Below are 21,814 nucleotides of genomic sequence, written 5' to 3'. Positions count from 1 at the left end.
TTCTCTGGGTAGATAAAACGGCCGTAGCTTCACAGTTAGATACTCCACATTCTCAGAGCAAGATTTAGAAATAAGCTTACAGTCGGCACACCAGGTTTGTTTGACGAGGACGGCCGTTCCTCCGCCGCGGGTCTTGCCGCTGTCCGCTGTGCTCCGGTCCTCCCTGAAGGCCGTGTAGCCGTCTGGTGTTATCGCCTCGCCGGGTGTCCTTTCCCCCAGCCATGTTTCACAGAAGCACAGCATGGAGCAGTCCTGTAAGTCCCTCTGCGTGGAGATCCGAGCATGGAGCTCATCCATCTTATTTACCAGAGACTGGACGTTAGCAAACAGTATGACCGGGAGGGCTAACCTTCCACTGCTAACCAAGCGCCGGAGTCGTCGTTCGGCCCCTCCCCGTCTGCCGCGTCTCCGCCTGGGCCTGTCGTTGTCCGGGTGTCGACCTAGCGTCGAGTCGCCGTAGCGTATTAGCTCAGGGTAGGGGTTAAACGTGCTCGGGCCTAAATGTCCAAAAGGACTGCACTCTCTCAGCCGTAGTAGGGTCCCCCGGTCATAGACGCCGTTTGCTGACCATGCTGTTACCGTAGTATGGCACAAAATAACAAGAGACAGACAAAAAAAAAAGCAGGTTGACTCTGAGAGCTCCGCGACGTCGCCCTCTCAGGAGCGCCATCTTGGACATCATTGGCGGGGGGGGGGGGGGGTGGTGAGGAAGGGAAGAGTTGGTTTTGGCATCATTTTCAGCCCAGACAATGTAGGCCGATGGGCCTGTTTCTGTGGTGTAGTCTTCTATCTTCTATTAGGAGGGGATCAGGCAATGATAGAGTGGTAGATTAGAGAAATGACTGAATTACATCAGGGGAAGGTTGGATGAGAGGGCAGGTGGTAAATCTGATGGGACTTGCACTAACAATGAGAATGTAAAGATGGGGCATACTGGATGAATTCTCTACCAGAAGCCTAGGTAATGCCAGACTCTATAACCAAAACAAAAGTCATCAGAACACTGGTTAACATCTTGTTGCGTGTTTGGGTGGACAGATCCTTGATACGCAGAGGAATTTCACATGAGTAATATCAAACAAAGGGCTCTGCATTCGTTGTTTGTGCTGCTGCTTGAAAATAAACAGAGGTAAGACTTTGAACAGAACAACTTTTAATGAAGGCCATAACCCCAACTAAACATTAGTGCCTGGCAACACAGTGCACCAAGGTTATTGCACGTGGTACATGCAGTGTATGACTGTTACCAGACCAGTCATTCAGAGGCCTGAAATAAGGATCCCCGAACCCCATGAGGGGCAGCACGGTGGTGCAGCGGTAGAGTTGTTGCCTTACAGCACCAGAGACCTGGGTTTGATCCTGACTATGAGAGTTGTCCGTACAGAGTTTGTATGTTCCCCCTCTGACCACATGGGTTTTCTCCAGGTGCTCCGGCTTCCTCCCAAATTCCAAGGTCATGCAGGTTTGTAGGTTAATTGTCTTCTGTAAATTGTCCCTAGTGTGTAGGATGGAACTAGTGCACGGGATATCGCTGGTGAGCACGGACTTGGTGGGCCGAAGGACCTGTTTCCATGCTGTGCCTCTAAACTAAAACAAAATAAACTAAGCTAAACCTGAACTCACACCCATTGCTCTGAAATTTCGGTACTTACAATCTGGGATTTCAAAAGAAAACATCTTAAAAAAATTCATCTAAATGCATCCTAAAAATTTAACGTAGGAATCTTCACTAATTCCCTTCAGGAGATGAAGTCTGCCATCCCTTGCCTTCTTTGTATGTCACTCCAAATCATTCCGTGTGGTTGACCCTTAAATGGGCTAGCAAGTCGCTTAATTGTACCATTATCAGTGCACCGAAACAGTGGGAGTATAAAAGCGATCAGAGCAACTGGCATTAAATTCAGACATGGTTAAATCCCCAACTGATTTGAGTTAGCAAACTCCGCCTCACCAATATTTGGGAATATAGTGTGGCAACTGTGTGACCTGTCCCACAGGGCAGTCAAGCAGCAGCCTCCACTTTACTCATAGAATTTTACCCCACAGACCATAAGCGAGCAATCTCCTGCCAGCAGTGCTTGGTGGCTCCAGTATGGACTATCTACAATATGCATTACGTTCACTAGCTTCAGTAATTCTAGCAGCATCTCCTGAATAAGTGACTCAACTGAAGAGCTTTAGCCATCATCTGTGTGTTCCTTGCCCTGACTTGAACATTTATTATTCTTCCTTCCTCATCTCTTGGGTCCAAATCCTGTCAGAATTGTCAGTGTGCCTTTGCTGGAAGGACTGATGTTGTTCAAGAAGTTGCTTCACACTGACCTTGTCGATTCCTTATTTTGAGAAATTCAGTCCATTTGATAGGATGTTTAGTGCAAACCACAAAGTGCTCGAGTATTTCAGCAGGTCAGGCAGTATCTGTGGAGGGAATGGAAAGGTAATGTTTCGTGCTGGGACCCTTCTCCAGAATCATTCAGAGGCCACCATTATGCCAAGCTCTTTTTCGTCACCTCTGCCTCTGGACCTTTTTCCATGGCCAGGAGTTCTTGCCTCCAGTGACGACCCCTTCTCCCATCTCCAACATTCCTCCTCCTGGACATTCCCCTGCGGTCTCCTACCCTCTCTGGACCTTTTTAGTTCCAACTGCCAACACAACACTACGGATCCACTCATCGGATTTCTGGGCTTGACCAAGATATTAAATCTGCCGTCTCAGAAGAACATGGAAGATCCCATGACCATTTTGGAAGCAGATTCAGAAACTCTCCTGGTGCCCTTTATACTTACTTCTCAATGAACAATAGCCAGAGATCAACTTTGGTGGCTTAATTTTATTTTTTGAACAATGAGTCCAGTGACTGACTGCACAGATGGCATCATAAATTCACGGGCCACTTCAAATTAAATTCCGTTTCCACTATGTGAGCCTTTTCCCACCCAGACATTTCAGGAATTTCCGATATTTGCAATGGGAGTTCACGGCATGTTTTCTTTTTTGCTGATTTTGGATGTTAAGATAAACAAGATTCTGAGGAATGTTGTCCATATTAATCTGGTTTTCATTTACCGTTTGCCCATGAGTGATGAGATCAGGAACAAAATATTTCAGCGCAAGTCCCTTTTAGTCAATCATAATTCATTTGGAAAATCAAATTTGTTACAGTTGATTTCACAAAACAACTCATCCAAGAACATGAAACAAATCATCATGCAATATATATTAGAGTATGCTCGGATAAGTGTGGGGAGCGAACCATATAGTTGTGTTTAATATCTACACTAATTTTTATCACTTATTCCAAAATAAACTATCAATGTAAACTATAAGGTCACTGTTACAAACCACAATTGTAAACTTCACTTCTTAACATCTTTCTTCTTTTCACATGTGCTTGTCCCCTAATAGAGTCATAGGTCTGTCCAACAGTAAACAAGCTGTTCGGCCCACATTGCCCATACCGACCAAATGGCATTTTGTGTTCATCCCATTTGCTCGCAATTGGCTCAGATCCAGCTTAATCCTTCCCATCCATATATCAAAAATGGTGATTTGTGAATTCTGTAAGGGTGAACTCCTGTTACTGGGATGGCTGTATCATAGGGGTTGTCTGTATTTGTAAATCGAGCAGATTCTGGAAACAAAATGATTGTCTCTTTGGGGAAGTTTGCTGTCTTTAATTCAATTCAGATGGCTTTCCACTCATCACTAACCAAAGCCGTTAATATTGTTTCTTGTTATTTATATGAAGGAATTCATTGATAAAAGCAACGGACAAATTTCAGTTCAAATCAGGAATAATAAATACTGTATATCGTATTGCCATGTCTGACACAAATACCACAACAAATCAACATTGCTTCCTAAACTCTTTTCTTAGTGGCTCAGTGTCTGAATGATGCTGGCAGGTCACAGATTTGATTGATAGTGACTACTCTGTGTATGAGCAATTTTACACCAGATCAGGACACCCTATATAAATGATGTGTTATTTGAAATGGCCGTGCTTCCTTAGTGTTTCTAGGTCACTACCAGTGTAATTGCAACACACACGGGAGCTGCCCTCTGGACTGAAGGGGCTCGTTTTAAACCAGCTGCAGCTGATTATTCATGCCCACTTTGCTTAACTTCTCAACAGAAAACAATGGGTTTAAATCAAGGATTGACTGGAGAAGATTAAAAGAAGAACACAGAACAATGTCACTGATGGCTGAGGTTGGTTGGAATGTGCAACTGAAAGTCATAAATCCTTTGTGATCGTAACTCCATTTAACCTAAAAAAGCAGCTGAGAAGACCCAATTAGTCAATAACAATTGGAAAGAAACAGATTTATTTTAGATATGTATCTGCATAATAGTGGAAATTAGAAGGAATCCTGAAATGTTAATTTTGTTCACTTGCTGCTTGTTCTTATGCCCACTTTAAGCACTAACTATTTTTTATTTCAGGATTTACAGTGTCCATGTTTCCAAATTGACATCTCTATTTGCTTCTACTTTTCTACTAGATATCCAATGGTTGAATAGAATCCTCCTTGTCCATTGAATAGATCAACAAGATTTGATCTCAGTGGTAACACAACACACAAAACGTGCCACAAAACCCACTCAGGGATGCCAATCTCCTCTGAAATGAGCAGGAATATCTTCACCTGAGAAGATATTCCAGGGCACTGTCTTTAAATAGAATAAATTAGACTGTGGAATAGTTAATGAGGAACTGAGGTGCCACTCCATAAGACCCAGAGCATGGACTGGACTTTGGAAATGGCGCCAAATCTGGTGTCTAGAAAAATAATTTCAATGTGTTTTGTGCATGTGACAATAAATATGCATGACCATGGAAGTAGCAAGTAAAGCACTAAAGTTCTGATGGGTGATCTTTGTCTTCCCTTGTCTCTATCAGGCTAAAAATACACTATCCCATATTCTTCTTACTGCATACACCCTGACTGCATTGCAATCACAGCTTCATCTACTGTCTCAGATACTCAAAGCTTCTTATTTACCTCTGTGTTTCTTTCTTTCTGATATTGTGTTTCCTTATCATCGTTTCCTAACATTAAGGCATTTTTTTTAGTTAGATCAATAATCTCATTTAATAATATTTCTCTTCATTTGTTTTCTAAGCTATTTTGTAATAAAACATTTTTCTTTTCAAGCAGATTGATCCAGATAGAAGTTCACAATAATATATTTGTTATGTTATTTGTTGTTTGGCCATTCCAAACATATGGGAGATATTCTTAAATGGGCAATGGGATGCTTTTACATTTTAATTTAGTTATAGTGTGATAACAAGGGGTTAACAAGGGATATGAAGGGGTTATCCCCTCATTATTATGATATTGAGGGGTGACCTTAACGTGCCACAAAACCCACTCAGTGTAAAATCCTGAGATGAATAGTAAGGGCGAGTGCCTAGTCTTTTCCCCATAATCAGGAAATCAAGAACTAGAGGGCATAGGTTTAAGGTGAGAGAGGAAAGATTTAATAGGAACATGAATGGTAACTTTTTCCACACAGAGGATGGTGAATATATGGAATGAGCTGCCAGTGGAAGTATTTGAGGCAGGTACAATGACAACATTTAACAGACATTTAGACTAAGACTAAGAGGGATATGGGTCAAATATGAGCAAATGGGACTAAAATATGTGGTTTATGCATGTAAATCATGTTGGTGATCTGAGTAAAAACTCTGCTAAAATGAGAAAAGGAATTTAAAAATAGATATCTCCAATAGATAATTGACAATAATTGGTGATAAGATCTGATTTAGGGTGAGGTTTTACTATGGATCTCATTTAATAATTTATTCTTATTCTTAGTGAGTGAGGAATAAATAGGTTTGTCTGATGATTTGTGCAACTATCGGCGGTCCCATCTCTATTTGTAAACCATGAAAAATTCTGAGAATTGGCGTAACTTTATTATTACAATGTACTGTGTCTTAAACCATTATATAATGAGCATGGAATATGCTCTGATATTATAATGCACAATTTGACATCCTTTTCAAAACAATATTTTAGGATCACAACCATTATGAAATATATATGTGAAGAAAATCACATAAGCCATTTATGGGTTTTCTGGGCTCTTTAATACTTGGAATAGATATGAAATCCGTTTTGCTTTTGTGCAATATAAGCACATTTTGAGCAACGGAATCGATGAATCATAAAATTGTTCAGCATGGAAAAAAGGCCATTTGGCCCATAAAGTATGTGCTGCCTCTTTATAGAAGAATCCATTCACTCCCATTCCTTGTTCTTTCCCTGAAATGTTCTTGTTATCTTCAAAGATTTGTCCAGTTCCCCATTGAAATTGAATTTGCAACCATCAAAATTTCAGGTAATCCATTGCAGATAATAAGTGCTTGCTCGCTTAAAAAAAAAAGTTATTTGTAGTGTAATCCCTGGATCTGGTGCAACCACTTTAAGTACATATCCTCACAAACAGTAAATTAGTGAGGATGGTGAGGAAGATTGTCAAAGTATATGGTGGGTATAGATCAGCTACTGAAATTGGTGGAAAAATGGAATATGAAATTTAATCTGAGCAAGTGTGAGGTTTTGCACTTTGGGGGGAAAATTGTAAGGGGAAAATATATAATTAATGGCAAGCCCCATAACAGTATTGATGTACAGAAGGACCTTGAGTCCAAGTCCAAGTCCATAGCTCCCTGAAAGTGACAGCCCAAGTGGATAGAATGGTATATAAAGCATATGTTATGCTTGTTTTCACAGGTCGGGGCATTGAGGTTAAGAGTCAGAAACTTTGCAGCTTTATAGGACTTCAGTTAGGCTGTATTTGGAGTATTGCATACAGTTCTGGTCGCCCCATTGCAGGAAAGATGTGGAGGCTTTGGAGAGGCTGCAGAGGTGGTTTATTAGAAGGCTGCCTGGATTAGAATGTATTAGCTGCAAGGAGAGCTTGGACAAACTTAGATTGTTTCCTCTGGAGTGTCAGAGGCTGAGGGGAGGCCTGATTGAAGTATATATAATTATGCTAGGCATAGGGAGGGTAAACAGAACCTCTTCTCTCAGGGTGGAGGGCATGGCTTTAGTGTGAGGGGGAAAGTTTAAACAAACCATGCAGGACATGTACTGAGTGCCTGGAAGTCGCTGCCAGGGAAGGTGACGGACTCAGAGAAAAACGTGGCATTTAAGAGGCTTTTGGATAGGCACGTGGATATATAAAAAAATAGAGGGGCATGGATCATGTGCAGGCAGAAGATTAATTTAACTTGGCATCATGCTTGGCATGGACATTGTGAACCTGTTCCCGTGCAGCACTGTTCTATATTCTACGTTCTATGTTAAATGTAAATTTTACATATTATAAATGATGTTTTTAGTTGATGCATTAGCTATTATTTTTACATTTTGTAATATAGTATGTCCCTAAAATATTCTGTGTCTTCATGTTCCATGTTGGTGATGCCATATTGTGATTTAAAATGCAATAATGAAGTATATATGAGCCCTAAACACAAGATTGGTTCTATTTATTAACGTTATTAGGTAGGTTTGTTTACGTTTTAAATGTTTTTTAGTGCAGTTTTGTCATTTCAGACTGTTGTTTATGGGCTACAGGAAATTTATGTTCTCGATCAGTACTGATTCATCACTGAAACATTTCTATCAGGAGAATAAAATGTGAACAGCATGGTTTTGCTTTAATACTTGATTTTAGTGGAGATTAATTATTTAGGCAATTAGAGTGTGGGTTTGAATGAAATGGACCCCTACTGCTTCCATACAGAACAGTGGGTTTCTGTTTAAATGCCATCTTACCAGGACCCTGGTCCATCACAATCAATGGAGCAGGCCGTAAGGTGTACTGTAATCACATATCCATTCCATGCACACACAAACTGTATAAAGACCTAATCCAAGCAAGTGAACATAACATTTCCTGGCAAATTAGTCATATACTTATCAGGATTAAAGTGTATTTGCAACACATGCAGGTAATCAAATGTTTTGATTATTTTAGTTATTTTTGGCTCATGCACTGTTTCTGCTGCTTTGTGAGTTATTTTGTTTGGAAGAATGTCATAATCATGTTTTACACATTTTGTTCTATTTTGAATGGTTTCTTTGACAGTAACTCATTGAAGGAGGAGATTACTATGTTTGACCAGTGAAAAGAAATTATTATTGACCAATAGATATATAATGCCTTCTGATATAATTTTCAACATTCGGAAATATTCTATTGGTAAAGAATGACATTTATTTTAAAATTACAGCTTAAGTAACAGCTTTTGCAATTTGTAATTTTACATTCCATATTTACACTAGCCTCTATCATTCTTTATTCCTGAGGATGTTTGCAGATAACCTCAGCCTAATCAATGTATTTCTTTAAACTTAGCTCAGAAAGGCTGAATATTGTTTTGTTTTCTACCTGCACGGTAGTATTATGACAACAAATAAAGAGTTATGGTTGGTTGACAAAAATGCTGGAGAAACTGAGCGGGTGAGGCAGCATCTATGGAGGGAAGGAAATAGGCAACATTTCAGGTCAAACCCTTCTTCGTCTGAAGAAGGGTATCGACCCAAAACGCTGTCAATTTCCTTCGCTCCATAGATACTGCCTCACCCGCTGAGTTTCTCCAGCATTTATGTCTACCTTTGATTTTCCAGCATCTGCAGTTCCTTTTTTAAAGAGTTATGGTTGGCTTTGTTATTCTAACATTTGAACTTATTTTAATACCATGAGTCTTAGTTCTAGACACACTAACCAAGGGAAGCACTAACTCTACATCTATCCTGTCAAGACCCTTTAGACCTCTGTTCAATTCAATGGTCACCTCTCGTTCTTCCCTGACCTGGAACACTCTACCTCTCTTTGCAACTGGATCTTTGACTTTCTCATGGAAAACGTCAATCAGTGCAGACCCTCCTCACTGACCAATAACACAGGTGCACCACAAGGCTGCAATCTCTACTCTCTTTACACCCTCGACTATGTGGCTAGGCACAGCTCCAATGCCAACTATAGGATCGCTGATGATACCACAGTTGTTGGCTGAATCATGAATGATAATGAGTCAGTGTGCAGCAGAGAGATAGGACTCCTGGTTTAGTGGTTCCACAATGATAACCTCTTGCTGAACGTCAGCAAAACCAAGATACTAATCATAGACTTTTGAACATAGAAGTTGGACTACATACAGCAGTTGGAGAGAGTCAGCAGCCTCAAACACCAGGGCATTAACATCTCAGATGACCTGTTCTAGGCTCTGTACAAATATGTAATCATGAAGAAGGCATGCCAGTACTTAGAGGTTTAAAGAGATTTGGCATGTCACCAAATACTCTAACAAACTTCAATAGGCATACTATAGAAAGTATCCTTACAGGCTACATCATGCCTGATACAACAGTTCCAATGCATGGGAATGGTGGTCTCAGCCCTGTCCATCATGGGCACAGCTCTCACCACCATAAAACACATCCACCTGAGGCACTGCCTCAAGAAGGTGACATCTATCATCAAGGATCTTTGTCATTGGGGTAAGACCAGGGCCGGTGCTAGGAATTGCGGGGCCCAATTAGAAAACTGATGGCGGGGCCCCTACTCTAGAAAAGTAAAAATTTATGTATGTTTATATTTCGTGTAGTTTCGGGAATTTTAAGGCAAGCTGCTTGGTGATTGGATGCAACCCCCTTAGAGACAGCGTTTGATTGGCCGCCAAATAAATTTGTCAAATCTGTAACAAAAATCACTGGTCGGTGCGAACTCAGTGGACTATCTGGTTGTATCTCCAAACTAATCTGGTTGTATCTCCAAACTAATCTGGTTGTATCTCCAAACTGATCTGGTTGTATCAACCAGACTATCTGGTGGTATCTCCAAACTAAACAGTATAACATGCAGGTACATTCATTTAAAATTAAATTCAGTTATTATTTCACATGATTTCTCACTGTGTAAAGCTCAATATCTGACCAATTTCTGTTTAACACGTTTGGTCTGCCGTGAGCATTTTTCGTTGCATCTCCCCTTTTCCTAATCGGCCACAATTCAGATAATAGTCTACTTTCCTGTTTTTGCCACCAAAGTGGATAACCTCACATTTATCCACATTATACTGCATCTCCCATGCATTTGCCCACTCACCCAGCCTATCCAAGTCACCTTGCAGCCTCCTAGTTTAGAGGGGTTTAAACGGTTTAGAGATGTTTAGAGGGCTTCAGATGGGTTCAGGTGTGTTTACAATTGTTTAGAGGGGAATAGAGGGAAATAGGGGGGCTAGAGGGGGTTTAGACGTGTTCAGAGGGTCCCAGAGGGGTTTAGAGACGTTATAAGCCCCCCGTGAGAAATTGTAATTCTCTGAAATTGAAGATAGACATAAAGCTGGAGTAACTCAGCAGGCCAGGCAGCGCAGCGACTCTGGAGAGAAGACCCTTCTTCAGACCGAACTGAACTCGCGTCGATGAGAGTACTTGTGATTGTCTGAAGAAGGGTCTCGACCAGAAACACAACCCTCTCCCCAGAGCCGCTGCCCGTCCCGCTGAGCCGCCTTCAACTTCAGAGCCAAACAAAAAACACAGAGTGCTGGAGGAACTCAGCGGGCCAGGCGGCTGCCTCACCCGCTGGGTTTCTCCAGCATTTTTGTCTACTGCAAAACGTCAATGATTCCGGGAATGCTGAGGGGACAGGGTGATAGAGGGGGAGTAGGTGAGCTAGAGAGAGACAATATGGGGAGCGGGAGAGAAAGCGCGAGAGAAAGAGGGAGGGAGGGAGGGAGTGAGCAAAAGACAGAGAGACAAAACCAAAGATCCGCTATAAGATCTTTGGACACAACGTGGGTCGGTAGGTGAATGACTAACCTGCACACCAGGAAGAAGCCCCTTCTCGCGGTCCGGGGCCCTCACTCATGATGGTGAGTTAAATGAAATTCTCAACGTGTCATCGATCTACATTCCTCAGTAAATGTAATTGTGTTTTAAACAAGTATTAATGACGCCGCGTGAATTTTATTCAAAGGAACACGGCGTCATTAATACTTGTTCAAAACACTATAACATTTACTGAGGAATGCGGATAGATGCAGATTCATGACATTGCATAACAAGGTGTTAAGTACTTACCGTTAAGAAGTGCTAACAGCACTAGTTAACAAATCGTTTGTGTATGATGGCCGTGCAGCGGTTGTTATACATGTTCGTTTTAAAAAAATCCGGATGGCGAATTTAAAAAAATCTTTATTTAACAAAGAGAATTCGTATTTCCGTACGAAATACTGAACATTAGTGCGGGGCCCCGCTTAGGCGCGGGGCCCAATTGGGAGCAATCGGTCAAATCGGCTTAACGCCGGCCCTGGGTAAGACCCTGTTAGGCGCTTCCCCCCCTCCTGGTGAATGCTATGTACTTACCTTTCTCTGTTTCTATCCCAAGTACAGACCTCGTGGCTGTGAGTCTGGAATCGAGGGGTTAAAGGCTCCTGTACCCGATTGGCCCAGCTGCGTCAGGTGACGGGTGACTCATCTGAAGTATAAATACGAGAGCTTCCCAGGATCCTTCTCTTCGTCGTAGACTCTGACTGATGAGCAGACTGTTGGTGGGGGCTGAGGCAGCCTGACCACATGGCATAGAACTTTGTGTATTTTCACCATTCCTTGTTAACAGATATTGTATTGGGACGGATAAGGGCTGACCTTAGAGTTTTCGTGTATTTTGGTTTCAGGGTTGTATCTCTTTGGGCAGGTTTTGGAATCTCCGGTTCGACGGCCCATGGTGTGGCTGGCTGGAGCATTGTTAAATTGTTTGTCGGTTTATCCATATCCCTGACTGGGTTGTTTAAATCAGGTTTGAGTTTTGTGTTCCATGAATAATTAAAACTGTTTTTTGAACCTGAACCTGGTTTTTGACTTGTGTTACGTGGCTCTGAAGTACTTGCATTCGGGAGTCGTAACAAAATGGGGGCTCGTCCTAAGTTTTGAGGACCCTAGACGTTTTTAGAGGGGTTTTTTGGTAGGCTTCTGGACTGAGGAAGTCTGTGTGTTGTGAAGGAATTTTTTCTTCCCTGTTTGTGGTGGCATTAGTGCCCAAGTTTTAGCTGGTGGATTGGTGCTACGTTAAAAATGGAATTTAAGGTGAAAGAATTTGTTGAGGCTCCTAGTCGGGAGTTGTTTGATAGATGTACGAAGGAGCATTTGATTTTGCTGGCTGAGAACTATGCCGTGACTATTGACAAGCATTCAAAGAAACACTCCATTAAATCGGAGTTGTGGGCTGCGTTGGTGGAGGCTGGGGTTTTGCCTGGTGGTGCAGACAGTCCCCCACCTTCTGTTCAGCCAGTTCAGAACATGGAGGCCGTCATTAAACTGAAGGAGATGGAGCTTGAGTCACAGAGAATTGCCTCTTTGTTAAAAGAGAAAGAGCTCATGCATGTTCTTGAAATGAAACGGCTTGAGGAGGAAACCAAAAGGGCTGAATTTCAGCTGCGGGAAAAAGAAATAGATAATTCCCGGGTTTCTTCTAGGGAACGGGAGTTTGATATGAACAAGAACATCCGCCTGGTTCCCCCATTTCGTGAGGAGGATGTGGACAAGTATTTCACAGTGTTTGAACGGGTGGCTTTGTCCTTGAAGTGGCCTAGGGACGTGTGGACCTTGCTATTGCAGTGTGTCTTTGTGGGTAAAGCACGGGAGGTGTACTCGTCTTTATCTGTTGAAAGCAGTCTGGACTATGAGTGTGTGAAGTCTACAGTATTAAGGGCTTATGAATTAGTTCCAGAGGCGTACCGGCAGAAGTTCCGGCGCTTTAGGAAGTTTGATAGTCAGACTTATGTGGAGTTTGCTAGGGAGAAGGAGGCACTTTTTGACAGGTGGTGCGCTTCTCAAGGAGTGAAGGATTTTGAGCTACTGCGGGCCTTGATAATTATGGAAGACTTTAAGAACTGTCTCCCTGAGAGGGTTACTACTTACCTTAATGAGCAGAAGGTGAATGAGGTGTCTAAGGCTGCGGTGTTGGCAGATGAGTATGTATTGACTCATAAATCTGATTTTGTTGGGCGATCCTATAGTATTGGTGCACGGCCAGTTGATCGTGGTGGTGTCGCCGGTGGCAGTGTCAAGGCTGTTTCTGTGCCTGCAAATGGCAGCACGTTGATACAGGGGGAGGTCCGAGCTGATAAGGTTGACGGAAATGTAAGGACTGATGAAGGTCCTGTGTGCTACTATTGTAGAAGGAGAGGGCACATGTTAAAGTCGTGTCCCGTTCTGAAGCAGAAAAATGCAAAGCCTGTGGCTTTGGTGGGAACACAGAAGGCACCTGTCGTACCTGAGGTGCCTGAGTCTGATGAGTGTAGGAATTATTCTGCGTTCATCATGAATGGTTTTGTTTCTCTAGAGGATGGGGGTGACAGAGTTCCAGTATCCATCTTGCGTGATACTGGTGCTACTCAGTCCTTTATATTGGATGGTGTACTGCCGTTTTCTGGGGAATCATCGGTTGGGTCAAGTGTCCCAGTGGTAGGATTCGGGATGGATGACATGGTAGTGCCTTTGCATACCGTGCGTCTCGAGTCCGAGTTGGTTTCAGGCCGGGTAACTGTTGGGTTACGGCCGTGTTTTCCCGTTGGGGGAGTTTCTGTGATTTTGGGGAATGACTTGGCAGGAGGTAGAGTTTTAGTCACTCCTGAGGTGACGGCTGTTCCGATGGTGCAGAGTCCTGATAGATTGGCTATGCAGCATCCAAAGGTCTTCGCAGCTTGTGCTGTCACGAGGGCTATGGCTAAGAGCCAGGCGAAGTTTGAGGATGTGGTGGACCTGAGTGAGAGCATTTTTGGGGATCAGGATGATAGATCCTGTGTTGTGAAGGGTGTTTCTCCATCTCAAGATGGGATAGTGTCTGGAAATGTGCCGGTGTCACTGTCACGTGACCGGATGGTTGAGGAGCAAAAGAGTGATCCAGGTTTATCTGATCTGTGCGACTGCGCAGTGCCTGAGGGGGATATGGATTCCACAGCAAAGGGGTATTTTCTAATGGATGGCTTACTGATGCGAAAGTGGTCTCCCTTGGATATATCTGGGCATGATGATTGGAGCGTGGTTGATCAGATTGTGATGCCTCGTCGGTATAGGGACGAGATACTCTGTTTGGCTCATGATGGTCCTCTGGGTGGACATTTGGGGGTCAATAAGACGTATGACCGCATCTTACGGAATTTTTTTTGGCCAGGGTTGAAAAAGGATGTGAAACAGCACTGCAGGTGTTGTCACATTTGCCAGGTGGCAGGAAAGCCGAACCAATCGATTGTTCCTGCGCCTTTATATCCAATCCCTGTGGTCGGTGAGCCGTTTGAGCGGATTCTAGTTGATTGTGTGGGCCCTCTACCTCGGACAAGGGTGGGCAACAAGTTTTTATTAACAATTATGTGTGCGACTACCCGCTTTCCGGAGGTGGTCCCTTTGCGTAGAATTACTGCCCCTGCAATTGTTAAGTCTCTCACTAAGTTTTTTTCGTTGTTCGGTTTGCCCAAGGTTGTGCAAAGTGACCAAGGTACCAACTTCATGTCGAAGGTTTTTGGTCAGGTAATGAAATTGTTAGATATTAAGCATTGTTACTCCAGTGCGTATCATCCTGAGAGCCAGGGAGCTCTCGAGAGGTTTCACCAGACTTTGAAATCTATGTTGAGGACTTACTGCCTGGAGTTTGAAAAAGACTGGGATGAGGGAGTTCATCTGGTTATGTTTGCGGTGCGTGAGGTCGTGCAGGAGTCTTTAGGGTTCAGTCCTGCTGACCTGGTGTTCGCGCATACTGTACGTGGTCCGTTGAGGGTCCTGAAGGAGAAATGGTTGCAGGAGGATACAAAACGTAGTATTTTAGACCACGTCTGTACTTTTCGCTCTAGACTGAGGAGGGCATGCGAACTGGCAATGGGTAATCTTGCCTCTGCTCAGTCTAGGATGAAGGACTGGTTCGACAGGAAGGAGCCTGTGGAGGTTGATGGGTCGGAGCTATGTCCTTCTAAGCCTGTTTTGGCTGCAGTGGTGCTGCCCCCTGACACGGGTGGTGATGTGGGGGAGGCACGGTTGTCTGTGGCAGTAACGCAGGGAAAGCTGAGTGACTCTGAGGCTTTGGAGACGCTTCCCTTGCGGTTGTCTCATTTGACTGGCATATCCGTGGCAAGGATGATGTATTGGCTTATGCATTGTCGCGCCAGTGATGTCTGTGTTACTGAATAGTTGCTGAAATTTGGTGGTGTTTTTTTTGTTCATTTTCAGAAACTTATTCAGTATCTTTGGGTGGGGGTGTTAGGCGCTTCCCCCCCTCCTGGTGAATGCTATGTACTTACCTTTCTCTGTTTCTATCCCAAGTACAGGCCTCGTGGCTGTGAGTCTGGAATCGAGGGGTTAAAGGCTCCTGTACCCGATTGGCCCAGCTGCGTCAGGTGACGGGTGACTCATCTGAAGTATAAATACGAGAGCTTCCCAGGATCCTTCTCTTCGTCGTAGACTCTGACTGATGAGCAGACTGTTGGTGGGGGCTGAGGCAGCCTGACCACATGGCATAGAACTTTGTGTATTTTCACCATTCCTTGTTAACAGATATTGTATTGGGACGGATAAGGGCTGACCTTAGAGTTTTCGTGTATTTTGGTTTCAGGGTTGTATCTCTTTGGGCAGGTTTTGGAATCTCCGGTTCGACGGCCCATGGTGTGGCTGGCTGGAGCATTGTTAAATTGTTTGTCGGTTTATCCATATCCCTGACTGGGTTGTTTAAATCAGGTTTGAGTTTTGTGTTCCATGAATAATTAAAACTGTTTTTTGAACCTGAACCTGGTTTTTGACTTGTGTTACGTGGCTCTGAAGTACTTGCATTCGGGAGTCGTAACAGACCCTCTTCTCACTGCTACCGTTTGGCAGGAGAGAGACACAAAAAGATGTAGTAGCTTCAGTCTGTAGAAGGGTCACAACCCGAAACATCACCTATTCCTTTTCTCCAGAGATGCTGTCTGACCCACTGAGTAACGCCAGCTTTTTGTGTCTATCTTTGGTTTAAACCAGCGTCTCCAGTTCCTTCCTACACTATTTAGCTGGAGGTACAGAAGTCTGAAGTCGCACAGTACCAGGCTTAGGAATGGCTACTTTTCAACAACCATCAGGTTCCTGAACCGGCCTGTACAAACCTGACATGTTATGGGAGGGGAGGATAGTCGAGTACATTGGGAAGCAGAGGTGCACTAGTATGGTCACATAATGGTAAACATTGCTCAAAGTGCTCGCTTTCTTAAAAGGACACAAAGTGCTGTAGTAATTCAACGGGTCAGGCAGCATCTCTGGAGAACATGGATTGTTAATGTTTCGGGTCGGGACCCATTTTCAGACCGATTGTAGGAGGGGGAAAGAAAGCTGGGAGAGAGGAGAGGCGGGACAAAGCGTGGCAGGTAACTGGTGGACACGAGCAAGGGTTTTTTTTTGTAGGCCAAAGATAAAAGCAGAAGGTGTGAGACAAACTGATTGAAAAGTTGCAGATTGTAAAGCCAGAGGAAGGAATGAGGAGAAGGGGAATTATAGATGGGCGCAGGGAAGAAATGTTGCAAAAGCAAAATATTACTTAAGCTGTAATTTAAAAATAAATGTAATTTTTACCAATGGAATATTTCTGTATGTTAAAATTATATCAGGCAGCATTGAATAACTATTGGTCAATAACCATTTCTTTTCACTGGTCAAACATAGTTCTCCAGCAACTTTACTGAAATTCTTCCCTTTTCACTTGAAGATCTGAGGCTCACATTGTGCTTATTTTCACATTGAGAGGTAGATAATACATATGCCCGAGGGGAGGTGAAGGATACGCCTGGACTAAAGTATACTGAGAATGTTCACCAGACTGATTCCTGGGATGGCAGGACTTTCATATGAAGAAAGACTGGATAGACTCGGCTTGTACTCGCTAGAATTTAGAAGATTGAGGGGGGATCTTATAGAAACTTACAAAATTCTTAAGTGGTTAGACAGGCTAGATGCAGGAAGATTGTTCCCGATGTTGGGGAAGTCCAGAACAAGGGGTCACAGTTTAAGGATAAGGGGGAAGTCTTTTAGGACCGAGATGAGAAAAACATTTTTCACACAGAGAGTGGTGAATCTCTGGAATTCTCTGCCACAGAAGGTAGTTGAGGCCAGTTCATTGGCTATATTTAAGAGGGAGTTAGATGTGGCCCTTGTGGCTAAAGGGATCAGGGGGTATGGAGAGAAGGCAGGTACAGGATACTGAGTTGGATGATCAGCTATGATCATATTGAATGGCGGTGCAGGCTCGAAGGGCCGAATGGCCTACTCCTGCACCTATTTTCTATGTTTCTATGTTTCTAAGTGAGGTAGTACAGACAGAACAAATCATGCCAACAATCCCTATTAGTCTTTGTGCTGTGAGGGTGGCAATATTTTGTGTAGTTAGCACCGTGAAAGCTAGAAATGTTGCAATGGTTTCCCAAGCCCAAATCATTAAATAGTGAATAGAAGTGGTCCCAGCACAGTGGCGTAGCTGGTAGAGCTGCTGCTTTACAGCACCAGAGACCCGGGTTCTATCCTAACCTTGGGTACTGTTTGTGTGGAGTTTGCTTGTTCTCTCTGTGACCGCATGGTTTCCTCCGGGTGTTCCAGTTTCCTCCCACATCTCAATGACATGTGGGTTTGTAGGTTAATTAGCCTCTGAAAATTGTCACTAGTGTGTAGGGAGGGGATGAAAAAGTGGGATAACACAGAACTGGTGTGAGCGGGTAATCGATGGTCAATGGACTTGGTGGGCCACAGGGCCTGTTCCATGCTGCATTTCTAAACTAAACTATACTAAATACTGGTACCTGGGGGAATCTTCCTGTCCTGCTCACAACAATAAATTAACATGCTGTATTCTTGCATCCAACCAGCAGGGCTTTCTGCTGATTTTAGCTTTGCCTCTTAACTTTGAATCCACCTATGAAAGCAGGTTGTTACCCTTGATGTAAAAAATATTTTTCCCAGCAGATACACTAATTTAAAATGTGCTTTTGTAAGTATATACAGGTTGCTGATGTGTGGGACTCAGGGTTAAGGGCCTGTCCCACGAGCATGCGACACCATGCGGCAAGCGCGACCTAACGTGGTCGCTTGAGCCGTACGGCCTCGCGGGGCCGGTCCCACTTCGATCGCCGGAGCCATATGGAGTTGTGCGGAACTGGTCCCGACATCACGCGGTGCTCCGAAAAACTGACCGTGTTCAAAAACTCCGTGTGGCAACGGCCTGCTGGCCCACAACCGCCTCGACGCCGTACATCACGCGCGAACTTCCCGCGGACTTCGCTCGAACTTCATGTCACTCACTCGACCTCCGCGCGGCCCCCGCTTCTGGTTTGGTCGCGCTTGCCGCACGCAATCGCATGCTCATGGGACAGGCCCTTTAGGTCGCGCTTGCCGCTTGGAGTCGCATGCTCGTGGGACAGGCCCTTTACTCAAGCATTTTATAATTAAAACTGCAACCCATCGATCCAATTAATTTATGCAAAGCCATTAATCAGAGAGCTCTGTGCTAATAAATTCAGTACGGGGTAATATACAGTATGTAAAGGAATTGAGTATTTTCTCAGGTGTGTATTAGTCTACACTGTATTCTCCCTCTGGAGGCCTGCTGTGCACTTGATTCCTGTTGTGCAATATTTGATTATCACAGATTGTTAGCAGGCAGAAATTGTAGATGGCTTTGTTTCCAGAAGCTTTGCCACCAACTACCAAGACATACCCTAGAATTCATATAATCTGATAATCTCTTTTCTCTGATACACTGAAAAATAACTCAAGGTTGTGTTAAAACTATAATCGTATTTAATCCATTCAGCTCGGAATTTAGATGTTGAGCTGGCTTTTGTACAAATTTGGGTTGAGATTTTTTTAGATCAGTACAAATAGCAGCAGGTTCTATAATGAGATTTGAATGAGTTTGTGTGACAAACTGAGAACCCATCTGATCCATGACTGTGTACTATTCCACGCTGTAAACACTGACATTTACAAATCCATGTCCACTTTGGTTCTGTGGGACCTTAATTGGTCATGTTCAGCATGCATTTCAAAGCAAGGCCCATCGAAAGGTCAGTTTTATACCTTCCCAGATTTAGATTAAATATCTTGCTTGTATTATTCTTATATAAATAAAGGAATAAGATCATTCCATTTTCCTTGGGGTGCCTGTGCAAGGAAGATTTTAAACAATCAAACGTTGTATCAATTCCACAAATAGTAAGGAGCAAAAGCAGTGATAGACACAAAATGCTGGATTAACTCAGCAGGTCAGGCAGCATCTCAGGAGAAAATGGATAGGGGCGTTTCCAGTTGGTATCCTTCTTTAGACTCAGGGCCTGACCCATTGAGCTACTCCAACATTTTGTGACTATCTATCATCTGCAGTTCATGACCCATAATTAGTCCAACAAAAGTCCTCCCCAAACCGCCAGCATCATCAGGATCCACCCTACCCTGGCCATGTTCTCATTTCACTCCTGCCATTGGGGAAAAAAGGTACAGGTAAACCGTGACCATCAGGTCCAGATTCTTCCCAACAACCATCAAGCTATTGAACATTGCAAACTCCAACTAAACTTCGAACTAGGAATTGGCTTAGTTGCACTAGGAACTTCTGGCTTTTCTGTTTTACACTATACTGTTTTTTTTTAAAATCATCAAGCCTTTTTGTTTGTTTCTTATATTATCTATTGAGTACTGAGTTTATAAACCTGTTGTGCTGCTGCAAATAAGAATGCCATTGTTCCATTTTGGTACATTATCCGGTTTTTTGCCTCCCCCGGGAGATCACGAGGTTCTTGGGGTGGAGAGGGGTGATAGCGGTATAAAGGGGAGGGTAGTGTCTTGTGTTCTGTGTCTTGTGTCTACTGTTTGTGGGTAAGTGTGTCTGTTTAGTGTTCAGCCATGAGCGAATGGCGGTGCGGGCTCGACGGACCTGGTGGTCTCCTCTCGCACCTACTTTCTATGTTTCTATGTTTCTATGGTACATCTGACAATCAAACACTTTTGACTCCTGCTTCCATCTTTTAGTCTCCCCTCATTCTCACCAACTCTTCCCGGATTCTACCCCTTGCCAACATTCTGGGGGCATTTTGCAGCCCAATTAACCTAATAATTCAGAACAAGTTCCAAATAAAATTATTTCTTTAATGTCTCTAATGCTATAAATGAACAGCTGATTATAAGAAGAACAATACCTTATATGAAAACTAATTACATACATGGGGGGATGTTTTTCACCTTTCCAGCCTCCTGGTGGATTGGAAAGCATGAATTTTTCTTTTCCTTTGTTTGACTTTTTTGTTTATTTACAGATAGTCGGCACTTTCTCCGCTGCAAGTCTAAAAGGTTTGAAAAGAAAGTGTAATTTATCTAATTTGCATGGCAGGTTGAGCATGCTTCATTGATCACAATACAAATGCTGACCTGTTTTATTTAGATGTAGACCTTCTGTCTTTGATTTCAACCAAATCAAAGAACTTGCAAGGACCACTCCTGCCCAGAGAAACTCAGAACTCCACATGTGATTGCTTAGTAGACTGGAAAACAAACGTATTTTAGTGGAGCAGTATGAATCCTCAAGTTTATTTTATTTTGCGCCACATGCTCACAAAACACATCTGCTAGCATTTAATTTACAAAGTACAGGAAGGCCACCACCACAAGAACCAGACCACAGAGTATAAACAAAATAGATCCAAAGACCTTTTCACGTACAAATAAAATGTTGTTTTATGGGCGCAACTGCTGGTTACCATTGACTGATCAGTGGCTATGATTAGTTTCAATGTACATTAAAGGGGAAATAGAGTTATAATTTACAGAAAGCTGGAGTAACTCAGCGAGTCAGACTCGCTGTGTTACTCCAGCTTTCTGAGTCTATCTTCTGTTTATAACGGCATCTGCAGTTGCTTCCTACACTTATAATTTACAGGATGGACTTCACAGTATCCAAACCGTTCAAAAAGCAAAACTACCTCTGTAATTTGTTTCACTGCACTGTTATTTTCTCCTTTCTTTTGAAGTCTCCTGTGCTCTGTTTGCAAGTGGCAGTGGCTGGGTGGGCAGCTTATATACTACCAGACTTCTACCACCACTAAGAAACAAAGGGCGACAGACGCTGGGGAGGTCCAGTACCTGTGATGAACTGGGCAGTGTTCACAACTTTTTGTAATCTCCTTAATTCCTGGGCATTTGGGTTTCCAAACCAGGTTATGATGCAACCAGTCAATATGCTCTCTACCATACACCTGTAGAAGTTCAAGTGTGAAAGTCCTCCCCAAACAGCCAGCATCATCAGGGACCACCCCACCCTGGCCATGTTCTCATTTCACTCCTGCCTCCTGCTTCCTGGAAAAAAGGTATAGGTAAACCGTGACCATCAGGTCCAGATTCTTCCCAACAACCATCAAACTATTGACCATTGCAAATTCTAACTAAACTTCGAACTAGGAACTGGTTTGGTTGCATTAGGAACTTCTGGCTTTTGTTTTGTTTTACACTATATTGTTTTTTTTACATCATTGTACTTTTTTTGTTTGTTTATTATATTATCTATTGAGTACTGTGTTTAGAAACCTGTTGTGCCGCTGCAAATTCGAATGTCATTGTTCCGTTTTGGTACATCTGACAATCAAACACTTTTGACTCCTGCTTCCATCTCTTAGTCTCCCCTCATTCTCACCAAATCTTCCCGGATTCCACCCCTTGCCAACATTCTGTGGGCATTTTGCAGCCCGATTAACCTACCAACCCACACATCTTTTCAATGCCGTATGAAGCCGGA

General features: G+C 43.2%; 1 long non-coding RNA gene across 1 annotated transcript; it reads right to left on the bottom strand.

The window, feature by feature from the left end:
- Positions 1–1,577: 1,577 nt before the first annotated feature.
- On the bottom strand, positions 1,578–19,506 carry LOC116975755. Its single transcript, XR_004412752.1, has 3 exons — positions 19,455–19,506; positions 15,346–15,349; positions 1,578–1,587 (listed from the first exon to the last, which is right to left on the bottom strand). It is a non-coding gene; the product is annotated as an uncharacterized LOC116975755 (long non-coding RNA).
- Positions 19,507–21,814: the final 2,308 nt, after the last annotated feature.

Source organism: Amblyraja radiata, chromosome 8 (genome assembly GCF_010909765.2).
Source record: "Amblyraja radiata isolate CabotCenter1 chromosome 8, sAmbRad1.1.pri, whole genome shotgun sequence".
In the NCBI taxonomy this organism is placed as follows: Eukaryota; Metazoa; Chordata; class Chondrichthyes; order Rajiformes; family Rajidae; genus Amblyraja; species Amblyraja radiata.
Note: the sequence above shows the minus strand (reverse complement) of the source record. Positions and strands in the feature narration are given on the sequence as shown.